This window comes from Gekko japonicus, unplaced genomic scaffold (assembly GCF_001447785.1).
Source record: "Gekko japonicus isolate JY-2015 unplaced genomic scaffold, Gekko_japonicus_V1.1 scaffold2312, whole genome shotgun sequence".
Taxonomy (NCBI): Eukaryota; Metazoa; Chordata; class Lepidosauria; order Squamata; family Gekkonidae; genus Gekko; species Gekko japonicus.
In genome coordinates, this window is record NW_015162019.1 from 130718 (window position 1) to 145784 (window position 15067).

At 49.5% G+C, this 15067-nt stretch overlaps 1 protein-coding gene across 2 annotated transcripts in view; it reads right to left on the bottom strand.

Annotated features, from left to right (window-relative positions):
• Nucleotides 1-15067, bottom strand: part of GNG7 (guanine nucleotide binding protein (G protein), gamma 7) — a 140489-nt gene that overhangs the window by 95385 nt on the left and 30037 nt on the right. The gene's annotated exons all lie outside the window — the stretch shown is intronic.

Here is a 15067-nt window from a genome sequence, read left to right on the forward strand (position 1 = left end):
TTCTGGCACCCACCAAGTGGCTTTAGAAAGCATGCTCTGGGTCACAGCGGGGCTCCAGACTGGCCTCTGGAGATTTGACTGGCTGTGCAGATTATTGAAAACTGGGAGCAGCTACTGCCAAGCACAAAAGATCTTCAGTGTGACTGAAGGTAAAGGGTGATAGCCATTCTATGGTTGACTTCGCCTCTGGTGGCAGCCATTTTACGGCTGTGTCCACCACAGTGTGTCAGAATTCCAAAGGTGCCCACAGGCTCAAAGAGGTTGGGGACCCCTGCTCTAACCAGTCAGAGAAGACTGAAATGGCCCGTGGGCTTGACCTGGTATAAAGCAGCACCAAGGGTACAGGAGAGGGAGGGCCGGTCAGAATGAAGACAAAATGGCTTCAAGCAGCCATGAAAGAGGTATCAGATCCAAAAGAAATTCCAGGAGGGCCACAAAGAAGGGCTTTGAGCTCTAGGCCTGGAGAATATGGAGGCCTTTGGAAAGGCTCCCCCCTGCCCCCCGCTTGCACAGCCTTTTGGTCCCTCCTGCAGCCGCACAACAGAAATCAAACCCACTCCCATCACCTAACCAGCAGAGCCTGGAACTCTCTGTTGGCTAAAAAGGTGCTCCAACAGGTCATCCGTTGGGTCAAGCTTGCCGCTGTCACACGAACCCAGGCAATGGCCTGCACGGCATACAAGAGCCCATTGGTTATCGAAAGGGCCCTGCTCTCCAGGCCTCTAGCCACCAGCCTCAATTAATGTGAGGTTTTGATACCCTTTCCTTGCCCCCCCCCCCCAGAATTAAACAAAAGAGAAACAGGAGACGCTGGCTCTTCACAAGTCATTAGAGTCATTAGCACAAGGACCGGTGGGGGCACAGAAGACTTGGAAGACCTTGCATTCCTGGAAAGGGGACACCAATCAGGAAAACTGTGAGGCAGAGGGATAGCCGGCAGAATCAGCTTCAGACTGGACAGGAACCATTTCTGTAGACATCTGTCTGCTGCTCTCTCATCCTCCTCTCTCCTGTACCTAGTTAACAAGTTACTGGGAGGTGAAACTCTTTACATCTTTGGGGAGAGGCGGGGGGGGGGCTCTTGCCTTAGTTTGAGCAGCACAGGGGCAGTACTTCTACGCACTATTATTGCTGAGCCGGCCCAGCATTGCGAGGTCTGCTCTAACAGCTCCCCAAAAGTCAAGATACAAATTGCCCCTTCTGCCTCTTGACAGCCTCTGTTCCTCCATGAAGTTTTCCACAACACCCGTTACATGCTCTCTCTCTCTCTGGAGAGTCCAATCATGGACCCACTGACCTCCCCCCTAGGGATTTCAAATTGCCCTTGAGCTAAGCTGGGAGGAACAGATGGTTAGAATTCCCCTCATGCCTCCTTACGGGAAACAGGAGACGAGAACATTCGGGTGGGCGCCTGGAATTCATGGAGGACAGCATGGGGCTTCTTGCCCAGGAATGTGCATCTCTGAGAAGGTGGTTTGGTGTGGGGAGCCTGCAGTACATACCTAGGAGCAAACAGGTGGCTGCTTCCACTGTAAAACGTAAACTGGCATGGGAGTCACCCAGAGAGTAAGCCGAAACGACGTTTCTGGACAGACTTGACGGAGCAGACACTGCTGGAGTCACCATTTCATGCTAAGGAGGCATTCCTTGAAAGGGCTCTCCAATCCTGCAGACTTGTGCTCTCCCCCACAATGATGATTAAATCTGACAGATATCTGCATGGCAGGAACCCCTCCCTCCCACCCACAGCAGCTATTTCTGTACAACACGGCATGATGTTCACATACGTGCCCTTCTCTGAGCACCAGCTGGACTTCTGTGGCCACTTTTAGGGTTTGATCTCTCTTTTGCTCACATGCACACAATAGTTTAGCCCCAATAATCAAGCAGTGAGAAATTACATGCACCAGATCGTGTTCCTTTCTTTTCCCCCCCCCCCCCCGCTCCAATTAGGGTAGCCCTCTGAGAGTCTGAATGGGTTAACCTCTTGTCAACAACTGTCCTGTTGCTGAAGACTCTGGCGGAAAGAAAATGGATTAACACCTGCTTTGCATGCAGCGGGTCCCCGGTTCAATCCCCAACATCTCTTGTTAAAGCGCCCAGGGTAAGGTCTTTCTCTGTCTGAGGCCTGGGAGAGCCACTGTCAGCTGGAAGAGACACTATGGGCAGGATGGATGGATGATACCAACTTGGTATAGGGCAGCTTCATATGGCCACCATTCTTAACTGCACAAGGAGTGAAGAGCAGTTATTTTGAGCTGTGAAATTTCTCAAAGGGTCCCTGCACTCTCTCCATGTCCGGGGAACCCCCAGTCACTTCCCCCTGACTGCCCTTGCATACCCACTGCAATGGCTATTCAAGACCTCCTCAACATGAACCTGTCCTTTCCTGCACCCCTTACGAAATCTTCCAGGAAGACAAGCAAGACAGCTTATCTACATGCACCATCTCACCTCCTGCAATTTAGGCTTTGCCTCCCCTCCCTTCAGTCATCTGAACCGTTGCATGCAATTTCACCACAGTGGGGGGGGGGGGGGCAGCCAATTCCTTTGGCCCTGCAAAATACATGCAATTTCTTAAATGCTTTGGGAGTTAAATTGAGGGCGTCAAATGCCAAGCTCCAAGAATGGCTGGCCACAGTCTTCCAAACAGCACACTCAAACTCTCTGACACCTAAACCCATCGGCAGAGAAAGTCCGAGGAGGGCCAACCCGATCTCTCCTGCAAGTAGCATGTGGGGGAAGTATTACGGAGTCAGCACAATGCCCTGGAGGTCTCCCTCAGCGCATTCTAGTTCAAACACTCCCCCCTATAGATGGATATGAGTCAATGTTAGAACAAGGGCACTCTTGAACATTCAACACCCACCACAACCTGAAGTCATTCTAGGGCAAGAGAGAGTCTTGTCTTCTAGGAAAAGCCCCACCCCAGAGTTATCACAGATCATTCATTTCCCAGTAATATTACACGTGCTGAATATTTAATAACCTGGCTCTGTTTTTTTTAATTAGAGAGGCCATAGCTGCTAAGGTCCAGCCTTATCATCCCGCGCTGGTGTGAGCAGCTAGCCTGCTGTCCCTAGCTCATCGTCCACCCAGCGATTCGAAAGCCTCGGCGAGTAGATAAAATGGGAACCACTCCTTAGAGAGGGTGGGCACGCCAACTCCCCTGTGGGAAGGTGTTAGCTGTCGGTTGTGACGTCCTGCTCCGGGATCGGAAGGCAGAAGATTCTACTCGGCTACAGAAAAATCCCTGCAGTGGGATGCTCCGGCCAGGCGGTGGCAGTGTGGCGATACGACATACGAGTCCTGAAGCCCCAATGTCATCAAGCTGGTCGACACAGCCGTTCGGGACATGACTGATCCAAAGCCCGAGACGTTTCCACCGTGCGGTTACGGCGTGTGCAATTAAAATGAATTATATGTTGTCTTTCCTATCCCCTATCAAACATTTGTTAGTCCCTTGTCTAAAAGTGTAACTGTAAATCGCTTTAAGCTCACTTGTGGGGAAAGCGATTAATAAATTGAAAGTTGTTGTTATTATTATTATTATTATTATTATTATCTAGCCTTGTCTCGTCAGATCTCATAAGCTAAGCAGGGTTGGCCCTGGTCAGTATTTGGATGGGAGACCTCTAAGGAATACCAGGTCATGACATGGAGGCAGGCAATGGCAAACCACCTCTGTAACTTTTCCTGCCTGGAAAACCCCACCGGGTTGCCATAAGTCAGCAATGATTTGATAGCAAGGGGGGGAAATTGCTAAGAGAAGGTTTTGCAAAAATTCATCTGAACGTATGTCAACTCCACCCCAAGGGATCTTGCTGCACTGATTGAAGCTTTCAGGATCTTAAACTTGACCACTGTGATGCACTTTGTGTGGGGCTACCCCTGAAAGCAACGCAGAAGCTTCAGTTACGGCAGAATGTAGCGCAAGAGACAGAGATCACAGTGCTCATTAGGACTAGGGAGACCCGGGTGCAAATTCTCACTCCATGAAGCTCACTGAATCAGCCTTTGGCTAGTTGTTCAGTCTCAGATTCACCTACTTCACAGGGCTGTTGTGAGGATAAGTGGAAGAGGAGAACCAAGCACACTGCATTCAGCTTCACAGAGGAAGGACTAGATTAAAGAGTTAGATGGACAAGTGACAGACTATTAGACTATGGCTACCCACCTCCTTAGAGATTTAGGCTGCGATCACATGCGCCAGTAGATCCGACATAGGTGCGGATGCCCGACGGATCTAAAGGGCGCGATCAGACAGCAACATCTGGGAAGCATCCCACAGTCGTTGGCAATCCATGCTGCTCCACTGCAGAAGTGGAGTAAAAAGACACTGGAGAAAATCTGGTAGTAAACAGGTTGCGATGGGCCATAGACAAACTTTCCCCTGTCTGATCACGCAAGAGCACATGCATGCCATCAGGATGGTCTGATCAGGCCATCCCGGCTCGGTGCCGTTTTCCCCCTGCTCTTCCCAGTATGCGCATCATCGCATACCCATAGGGGGCCCTCAGTGCAAAGGTGCGATTCCTCATTTATGCGCATGGGAAACAGCAAAAAAAAAAAGACTCACTCGCAGTTGCATCGGATCACACAGTGACGGGCTCAGCCTGCAGCTACGAAGGGAAATGTGATCTTGCAACTGCGGGTTGAATTACTCCAGAGGGAATACCCTCGCTTCCCCTCCACTTCAACTGGCGCATGTGACCACAGCCTTAGAGAGGCACACTCTGTTTATCCCTATGTTATGTCAGCCACATCGCTTGCTGGCATGCTGCTAGGCCCAATTCAAGGTACTGTTTTTTGACCTTTCACTGGCACAGGTCCAAAGTACCTGAAGGATCCTCTCAGCCCTTGTAAGCCTGCCCAGACTTTGAGACTGGCCAACGCTGCTCTTTTTACAGGAGTTTGCCTGGTCAGAGGTGAGGCTGCCAGCTACTTGTGGCAGAGCCTTTTCGGCGGCGGCTTCTACGTTGCAGAACTCCCTACATTCAGAAGCTCGTCCGTCTCCTTGTCCCCCGCTGAACGAAGAGCCTCTGGTGTTTGAGGAAGGCTCCCTGTGTCCAAGGAAAGTGCCACCCACCGAGAAGAGTGGGAGGATGCCACTCATGGTACAAGGAGGGAGGGCAGCCACACCGCTGGCTGCTCCCCTCCCTCTGGACTGTTTCTTCTGTGGAGCTGCACAGCTGTGAAGCTGCTGCAGGTGTTCTGCTGCTGCAAGCCATTTTGCAGACTTGTATATGTGTGTGTGTGTGTGGGGGTAATAGGCAGAAGATGCATATTTAAACACACAAAAGTGAAAGTCAATTTAGGCACCCTCCGTGCACTTTCCTCTGGGTCACTGCCCCCCCCCCCCCCCCCCCCCCGCAGCAGCACAAGCAGGACTGGCATGAACAACAACTGTGCGACAGGCTGACGTGTCCCACATCCACACCTCTTCCTCCTCCCCTCAAAAACCTAATCTGCAATGGTCCCATTGGCGAAGATACAGAGACTTCCGGTCCATCTCAAAAAACTTTCCCAGCGTGTTAAAACTCCCCTGGAGTTGAAAGGACCAATAGTAACTGTTCCCTGCCTCTCCCCCACCCCCCTTCACAGTTCCTGCAACAATCTGCCTCGATGTGCCAAGCCATTACATGAAAGAACTTTGCACCCGGACCCCTGGATGGTCAACACTGCAAAGGGGTCAAAAGTTCTAGAGCTTGAGGAACAATATGTGGGGTGAGCGACATTCCTCCCCGTCCCATCTAAATAACAAATAAGCATCCACTGGAACAGAACAGAACAAAAAGTTATGGGTCAAAGAGCATGAAACATTTGGGAGAAACTTTATTTTGAAGCCAATTTCAGATGCGCACGGCTGTAAGCATGCAGCTACTGTAAAACTCCACAAGAGGACTTCCTGTGCAGAGAGAAAAAACACACAAGGCTGATTGGGGGGGGGCCTTCCCTGACATACTTTACACACAGCGCACACTCCACTTCTAACCGCACCACCCCCCTCTTTCGGGCAAAGTTGAAAATGAGAAAATATGGAGGGGTGGGACAGAGCAGTCCCTCAGATCCTGTTTACTGCAGGGAAAGGGAAGGATGAGAAGAGAGGAAATTCGGGAGACAGGAGGGCTGCTGCCTGGAGAGAGCCTTGCCCAAGCTGAGTTTGGCGAAGCTCAGAGGCTGGCCGTCATGTCCCAGACACAAGAAAACCTACGCAGCCATGCAAGAGGAGAACGGTCCCTTCTCCAGCGCTCATGTGGCGCACCCCCTCCCCCCTTTGCTCAGAAGTCAAATGTGGTTTCCAGAACGATGCCATTGACCTTTCTGCAGAAACTGCTATCGGGTTCCATCCAGGGATAAACAAGGAGATGTGCGGCAGGGAGGCCGTTCCGAAATGCAGGCAACCGAGAGAGCAAGGTTGTGCCATCCTCCTGGTCAGCGGCTGACGCAAAGCGTCTTGTTTCTCAGGGAGCAGAGAGTTCAGAACTCCACTGCTTGCCTGGCAGGGGATGATTTCTGTGGAATAAAAAGCCACTGCGGAGACAGCATGGCCTGTTTCAACTCAGACCACGTGCACTGATTTACTCAGCGGAGCTGTGCTCATTCTGGGCCTTTGCTGCCCTTCCTCCTTCCTCATGTTATATACATATATTTTAAAAGGCCGGATTACACAGAAGTTGCACAAGCAAAAACCAAGAGACGTAGATGACGACTGTTTTGGGCTTCTGCTGCATGGAAGGACTTGCAGGAAAAAAGAAAACGCAGAGAAGTATGAAGCACCATTTCACCAAGTCTGTTTTGGGGTTTTTTAAAACTAAGAAGTCGCCAGCAAGAGCAAACAATGAACGTTAACTGGGATTTAAGCCTGTACCTAAGTCCCAAGGGGCAGCCTGGAGTCAGTGACACAGCCCTGCTGTTTCATGCTGTGATATGCACATGTGAGGCAGCTATGGGGGGGGGGGGGGGGGCGCATCCAAATCACTGCACTAAATATGCAAAGTAGCTGCAGCCCTCCCAAGGAAGCCCCTCATCCCAGACACCTCGGGCATGCCTCTCCCAGCGGGATTCCGTAGCCTGCACTGGGGCAGAGGCGATGCATGCAAGGGCACACTCATCCTCCAGGAACATGGCTGCGCGCTGTTCCAACAAAGGACTAATTACACAAAAAAGGTCTAATTAGCTGAAATTGAGGCAGGCTCCGGCACATGACCCGAAGCCTGCCGTTACACAGAGCGGGTTTACTCCAGGTAGTGTGTCAGTGAGGTTCAGCGGGCTGCTGTCTTCTGGGCTATGAGGGCATCATGGGTCCACCCGGGTCCCAGTCAGCAGAGCTTACCTAATGCTGATCCAACAGGCAGAAGGGAAGCGGAGGAGTAACAAGTCAGGCATGGGAAGCACCTAGGATCAGGTGCCTGGGACCATCCTCCAGGTGGGAAGGCTCTAGGACCTCTGGGGAGCAAGGCAGGCTCTCCTCAGGCACAAAGCTGCAGGCTGCCTTCAGCAGCATGTATTCATTTACTTCCTTTATACCTCCCCCCCCATCCTTTCTCATCAGTGGGGACCCAAAGCGGTTCATATCATCCACTTCTTCTCCATTTTATTCTCACAACAACCCTGTGCGGTAGGTAATGCCGAGACAATGCAAATGGCCCAATGCCGCCCAGGACGATTCCATGGCAGAGTGAGGATTTGAACTTGGCCCCCTTCCACCACAGCTCTGCAAGAGTCCCTATCACTAGCTCCCAAAGGCTACTGCTTCTAAAACAACCACACACAGATGTAGCCCTGCCAAATCCCTGTCTTCCTTGCTCTGCGAGCTGGTGCAGCACACTGACTGAAAAAGAGCGAGAAAGAGAGACTGAGCTAGCAACTGGGAAGTCCTTGGTTCAGATCTCACCTCCACTATAAAAAGCCCTGAATGGCCGGGGTCCGGCTTAACTAAGGGACCGCCTCTCCCCGTATGCTCCCCCAAGAGCACTATGATCGGGGAGTCTCCATCTCCTGGAAGTTCCAGGTCCCCGAGACGTTAAGTTTGCCCCTACTAGGGCCAGGGTGTTTTCGGTGGCGGCTCCTACCTGGTGGAATGAGCTCCCGGGGGAGATCCGGGCCCTGCGGGACCTTGTGCAGTTCCGCAGGGCCTGCAAGACGGAACTCTTCCGCCAGGCTTTTGAGTAGGAGCTGCCGGCGCCACTATTGCACCACCGCTGTACTGTTACACCATTTACCCCTATTATGCGGGGTATGCATCGCCTGGCGGAAGCGGGCAGAACATCATCGCTGGAGTCCTCGCTATTTAATAAAGCTGGCCGTCGAATTGGGATTACTGTCCATCTTGGGGATCTATATATAGGATAACATCAGAGCACCTTAAACATTGTTTATGGGATTTTATTGTGGAAGTTTAACGCTGTTTTATTGTATGTTATTTATTTAATTCTGGCACTAGCCGTATGTTAGCCGCCCTGAGCAATTCGGAAGGGCGGGATATAAATCCAAAATAAATAAATAAAAATAAATAAATAAATCTTACCCAAGTGGCCTTAGGGCAAGCCACATACCTTCAATCCCCCTCCACTGTCCGAAGTACGTGGCGGATTATAATATTGACCTACCTTACAGGTAGGGTTGCCGGGTCCTCCCTGGCCACTGGCAGGGGATGGGGGTAGATGGGGTTGCCCGATCCAGTTAGGGAAACTCATGGAGATTTGGGGATAGAACCTAGGGAGGACGGGAACCTCAGTGGGGTACAATGCCATAGAGTCCACCCTCCAAAGCAGCCATTTTCTCCAGGGGAACTGATCTCTATAGTCTGCAGATGTCTGTAGTCTGGAAATGAGCTGTAATTCCAGGGGATCCCCAGGTCCCACCTGGAGGATGACATCCCTACTTACAGGGTTGCTGAAAAAATATGTAGGGGAGGGGCCATGGCTTAGTACCTATTTTGCACGTGGAAGGTCACAGTTTCAGCCTTCAGTTACAGGTCATCTGTTACTAAGAAAGACCTTTCTTTGGTCAACAGTGGTCTTGGTGGATCAATGGTTTTACTTGGTATCTATGTCTGCTTCTTATTATTACCAAAGGGAGGGTGAACTTCTACAGTTCTGTTTTCCTGCTTTTAGCTGGAGAGCCTAGTGTTCAGTGGTGGAGTACATGCTTTGCTTGCTGAAAGTTCCAGGTTCAATTTCTGGCATCTTGCAATTCACAGGATTTCAATTAGCGACTGGTGAGAAAGGCCTTTCGCTGCCCAAGATCCAGGAAACACTCACCAGTCAAATCAGATCTTACTGTTCCCGATGGGCCAAAGGCCTGACTCTGCATAAGGCAGCTTCACGTGTTCATATGGTGTGTTCTGCAAGCCACCCACCCTTAGTACACTGCACCAGCAAGGTGAAGTGTCTGAGAACTGATAGTAAAGTAGGAGACAAAACCGCCTGAGCTGTGAACACACACAGATAATCCAGAGAGTCAAGGAGCAGCACAGGCCGCCATATTCTCCATATATGCGGTCTGCCTGCCAAGATTTCTTTCCAAGGCATTGTGGGATACTGGCTGCATGACAGGAACCATATGACACCCAGTACTATTTTTGAACCCTCATCCCTCTGCAGCGAGCAATGAGGAAAGGGAACTGTTCCTACAAACCCGGCCTCGCAGGCAAGAGCAATGTTCTGTTAGCAAGTGCTCACGCTCATTAGAAGTATAGGACAGGATAAATCATTAGGCGGGTTTACAAAAGTATCTTTTTGCTGCCGCCAAAGAGGGGAAGGCGGATGAATGTCATGCACCAGCTGCAAATTAAAGCTATTTGATTGCAAGCTGCCAGTCCGCTTACGAACCTCAAAGTGAGACCTCAAAGATGAAGCTTTCCTGGGTCATAGTGTCAGAGATGTCACGTACAAGGAAAAGTGGGCCACAAAGCACACAAAATGCTTGCTGGTCTGCCTGCAGGTTGGATTTTGCCTTGCCGTACAAAGAGACCCAACATGAAAAGGTGCAGTAAATGTATACAGCGCTTCATGGTCTCTCTTCTCTTGTTTGAGCTGGCACTGAGCTGGCGAATAAAAATGGCACGTTGGTACTTACCGTGAAGGTCCATTCTCCTTGGGAGTGACTAGGAGACATGGGTGGGTGGGGAACTCCCTTCCCTCTCCTTTCTTCCCCCTCTCCTAATTGATGGCTCTGTGCTTTTATATATGTACCTTACTACTTCTTTTTTTTTGTTGCTTCCAGTTCGTTTCGTGACCGTTTTATAATGTTCCCTCATGTTCTGCTTCTAATCGTTAGCCGCTTTGGTGGCCCAGATTGGGCAGAAAGGCAGAGAATATATTCTGTAAACAAATAAAATAACATCCAATCCCCCCCTTTAGAGCCCTCTAAAATGCTTGCCATCTCCACTTGTAGGAGCGGATCCCGTATGAATTGATCACTGTGCGAAGCACATCATTTTGCGTACCCTGAATCTACAGCCACCCAGTTTCACTGGTCCCAGCATCATAGCTCTAGGGTGAGAGACAGTGAGATGTGAGATGCAGAGAGACCACAGCTATCCAGGCAGTCCAGGGTTATACAGGATTTGAACTCAAAAGCTTCCCTAGTTGGCATCTTCACAGTGGGATGCTTTATTTCCTGTCCCTAAAATGAAAATGACCTGACCTAGATAGTAATGATGACTGAATTCAAAATAACAACAACAACTAGTAGTAGTAGTAGTAGTAGTAGACGACGACTACCTTTCTCCCCTGTCCTAGATGGCCCAGGATAGCCCAATCTCGTCAGATCTCAGAAGCTAAGCAGAGTCAGCCCTGGCCAGTATTTGGCAGTCTAGGGTTGCTATGCAGAGGCAGGCAATGGCAAACCACCTCTGAACATCTCTTGCCTTGAGAACTCAATGTGACTTGAGGAGGGAGTGAGAAAGAAAATAAACAGAATAACTTCTTCATTACCACTTCTAGCATGTCTACCTACATATTGGCTACAAACCTAATGAAGTTCATTATTTTTTTGGGGGGGGGGAAGTGTCCAATAGGGCAGGGTAAGTAGCATTTTGACAAAACCATACGTGGATACATGCTGCCCTCTTGTGGCAAATCGTTAACCGCCTAGCTTTCACTAGAGTTCTGAGAGTGGACACCTGAGACCCATGTATTAATAGATTTCCTCATTAAAACAGCCTGCACCTGAGCAAGAGAGCACTGGTTTCCCCGCAGAGCATTTACAATTGGATGTCCTCAGAATGAGCTCAACCTATATGGCTCAGCTGTCCTCAGAATTAGCTCACTCGGCCTACGGCTTAGTCACCTTCCTAGTGTTCGGGATATAACTGAAGTTTAAGAGAAGACAAAACCCCGGAATCGCCTCTTGGACAAAATCACCAGGCACTGTCATTGACAAAGGTACGTCACCTCAATGTTCTCTTTTCAGTGCTTCTTCATGGTGCAAGATCCTGTCGCTGAGAAACCGACATGACATTGCATCAGGTCTGCAAGGGACAGAACACCCAGCAGAGTTTAGTCTTTGGAGAGGGGAAGGGAGTTCAGGGCACAGCCACAACCTAGAAAGAGGCTGAGGCGAAATGGTCTTTGTGAAGTAAGGAAATATAACGTGTCCTTGCGGAAAAGCCTTACGGCTTTGCCTGCATACAACAGCTTCTCTGCCTTCGGGATATGGCTTGAATGTCCCTTGTGCATTATCCAAGAACTTATATGAGATGTTTGCACACTGTGAGAGTTGCTGGGGAAATCGGGGCTAGTAAGCAGAAAGACAGACTCCATAAAGGAAGCAGTCCGCACGATGTGAGCAAGGCTGTTAACAACGGGGCATTTGGGAGGTCGTTCATTCATTGGGCTGCCAGAAGCTGGAAGCAATTTGACAGCACTTTACACACACACACGAAGAATGAAGGGAAGTAGTCATCTTCCTAGCTGATCAATTAGATTCATGTCTAGCAGCAGCTTCAAGACCAACAAGATTTTTTTTGGGGGGGGGTTAAGCTTTCAAGCGTCAAAAGCTCCCTTTGTCATGAGCTTTGACTCGTGAAAGATCGTACTCCAAAGACCTTGCTGCTCCCTAAGGGGTTACTGGACTCCAATCCAGCTGTTTTACTGCAGACCAGCACGGCTGCCCTCTGAAATTATCTTCCTGGTGAATGATTCCCACAAGAGAACAGACTTAGTAAGTTCGCTCACGCAGAATTTTAATTTTTTTTTTAAATGAAAGGTTGGTTCATTTACATAGCAAGGTCCAAGTCTGCGGATGTCAGTTTACGTTTGATACCCAGGACTGGAAACCCACTCATGGTTTCCAGCCATGAGGAGAAGAGGAGAAGGAGGAGGAGAAATTGGATTTATACCCCACCCCTCACTGCCCGAAGGAGTCTCAGAGCGGCTTACAATCTCCTTTCCCTTCCCCTCCCCACAACGGTCACCCTGTGAGGTAGGTGGGGCTGCAAGCTCTTTCAAGGACTGCTCCTGAGAAAACAGCTCTGAGAGAAACTGTAACTGACCCAAGGCCACACCAGCAGCTGCATGCAGAGGAGTGGGGAATCAAACCCCGCTCTCCCAGATTAGAGTCCGTGCTCCTAACCACTACACCAAACTGTCTCTCACCAAACGTATTGTGGTGAGAAGCGCACAAAGTTCTCACTCCACTCTGTGTTAATGTTCAAGATTTCACATCAAGGCTGTTTTCGAGAGGACATAATACAGCAAACAGCTATAACTCCCTTGGGAGTCTGGGGGGGTGGGGAGTCATTCCATAAACGCATTACGGTCTTCAGAATGGATTAAGATGCTAGCAGACATCTTGCTTTCCTCTAACTGGAAATCTTATGAGTCAGAGGGACAGAACCAAAACATGTACTTTTAAGATGCAAGTTAAGAAGTGTGGTTCACATTTCATTGTCACGGATGCTACAGACAGCAAAGAGGGCACCTTACATGGCTTCAACCTGGCTTGCCCAGCACCCCAAAACTGCGGTTTGAGAGCATTTTAAAGATATGATGCTGCCTTATATACTCAGGACTTTGGACCACCAAGCCCAGCAGTGCCTCAGACACAGAAAACTTTAATGAGATATCTTTTAGCTGAAGGTGCCAGAGATTGAACCAGGGACCTTCTGTAGGCAAAGCAGGCACTCTACGTCACAGGACCACGGCCGCTCAGCTTTGCTCATAAACGAACACAGCAGAATGCAGGTAACAGTCAGCCAGTCCAGGGTCGGTCTCAAGAGTTACCTGGTACTTAGCAAGCTGGTTCAGCACAACCTCTGGGTCTGATACTGCCTTCTGAATTAAAAACCTTAACTCATCCGCTTTATGAATTGCATTCATAAAACGTAAGGCTGGAACTCAATAGCAGCCAGCCCTGCTTGGATTTAGACTGGTGCTGGTTTGAGAGCTGCTCTCACCAAGTTAGAAATCATTGGGGTGGGGGGGATGACACGCAACACTTAAATAATGAAATCTTAAACCACATTTTGCCCTGACCTGGATAGCCCAGGCTAGCCCAATCTTGTCAGATCTCAGAAGCTAAGCAGGGTCGGCCTTGGCCTTTATTTGGATAAGAGACCACCAAGAAATACCAGAGTCACTACACAGAGGCAGACCACCTCTGAATGTCTCTTTCCTTGAAACCCCACCAGGGGTCACCATAAGTCAGCTATGACTTGACGCAAAAAAGATCAAATTTACTCAGAATGAAGTCCTTCTTAGTCCTTCATAAGAAGGCGTAGGATTGCAAGAGAAAAAACTGAGGCAATGAAAAAGGCATCTCAGCTTGCAGGCGAAGCAAACCAAAAGAGAACCAGGGGCTGCGGGGTGGCAGTTAGCTTTTGTTTGCATTTCATTTTCTTTTATTCATCACATGCAGAGGGGTCATCCATGTGAAGAGCCATCCTATCCATTACCAGCCTACATTAAAATAAGAAATTTCCCCCCATCTCTTCAGGAGGATGCATGAAGCTATGCTGTGGGCACAGCCCCTCCAAGGTGGTTCCCCGCGCCTAAACCATTCGGAGAAGTCCGGGGGGGGGGGGTTAGGTTCCACCAAGTGCATTTACAAAATAACCAATACACAGGAGAAGGAAGGATTATGAATTGGGGGGAGGGGGGTTAGGAGACAAGAAGCAAAAGATTTAACAATTAATTGGAAGCAGCAAACTTATTCAACAGGACGGTTTGACATGAAATTCCCTTCCTGGATACCATGGTCAGGGTCCGGCTTACCTTAGGGACCGCCTCTCCCCGCATGTTCCCCCAAGGGCACTACGGTCAGGGAATCAAAATCTCCTGGACATTCCAGGCCCCAGAAACACCAAATTTGTGGTTACCAGGGCTAGGGCATTCTCGGTGGCGGCTCCTACCTGGTGGAATGAGCTCCCAGAAGAGATCCAGGCCCTGCGGGACTTGGTGCAGTTCCGCAGGGCCTGTAAAACGGAACTCTTCTGCCAGGCTTTTGAGTAGGAGCCGCCGCCACTACCATCATTATGCCATCATCATTATGTCACCATCGTCACCATCATTCTATCTACGCCCCCCTCATTAGTCCTGCAAATTGACCATCTTCAGAGCCGGGACTACTGGGGGTGCAAGACGTGCCTGGCAGAGGTCAACGCCATATGGACGTATATTGTTGCTGCTATATTTATTATTACTGTTGTTTGTTGCTAATCATTTTAGAATCCCATCTTGAACTTTTATAGTTAAATAATTTTGGAGCACCGTAAAGTAAATTTAGTTAATTGTATTCATTGTATTTTATATTATTCTGTATTGTTTTAATGCTTTAACTTGGGCATTCGTGCCCCTTGTGAGCCGCCCTGAGCCTTCGGGGAGGGCAGGGTATGAATGCAAAGATAGATAAATAAATAAAAAGAGGAACCCGTGTAAAACAGACAAGCTATCACGACCCAGTGACTGAGGACCACTTAGAGAAACATGCCGTTACAAGCTCCAGCAGGTGAGCAAAACCTCTCCTGCTGCAGAGGAGGGACCATACTCAGCAACAGGGAAATACACACCAAGCACCATCGTTGTGATCCTCATGTGCCCCCACACCTAAATACTCAAAC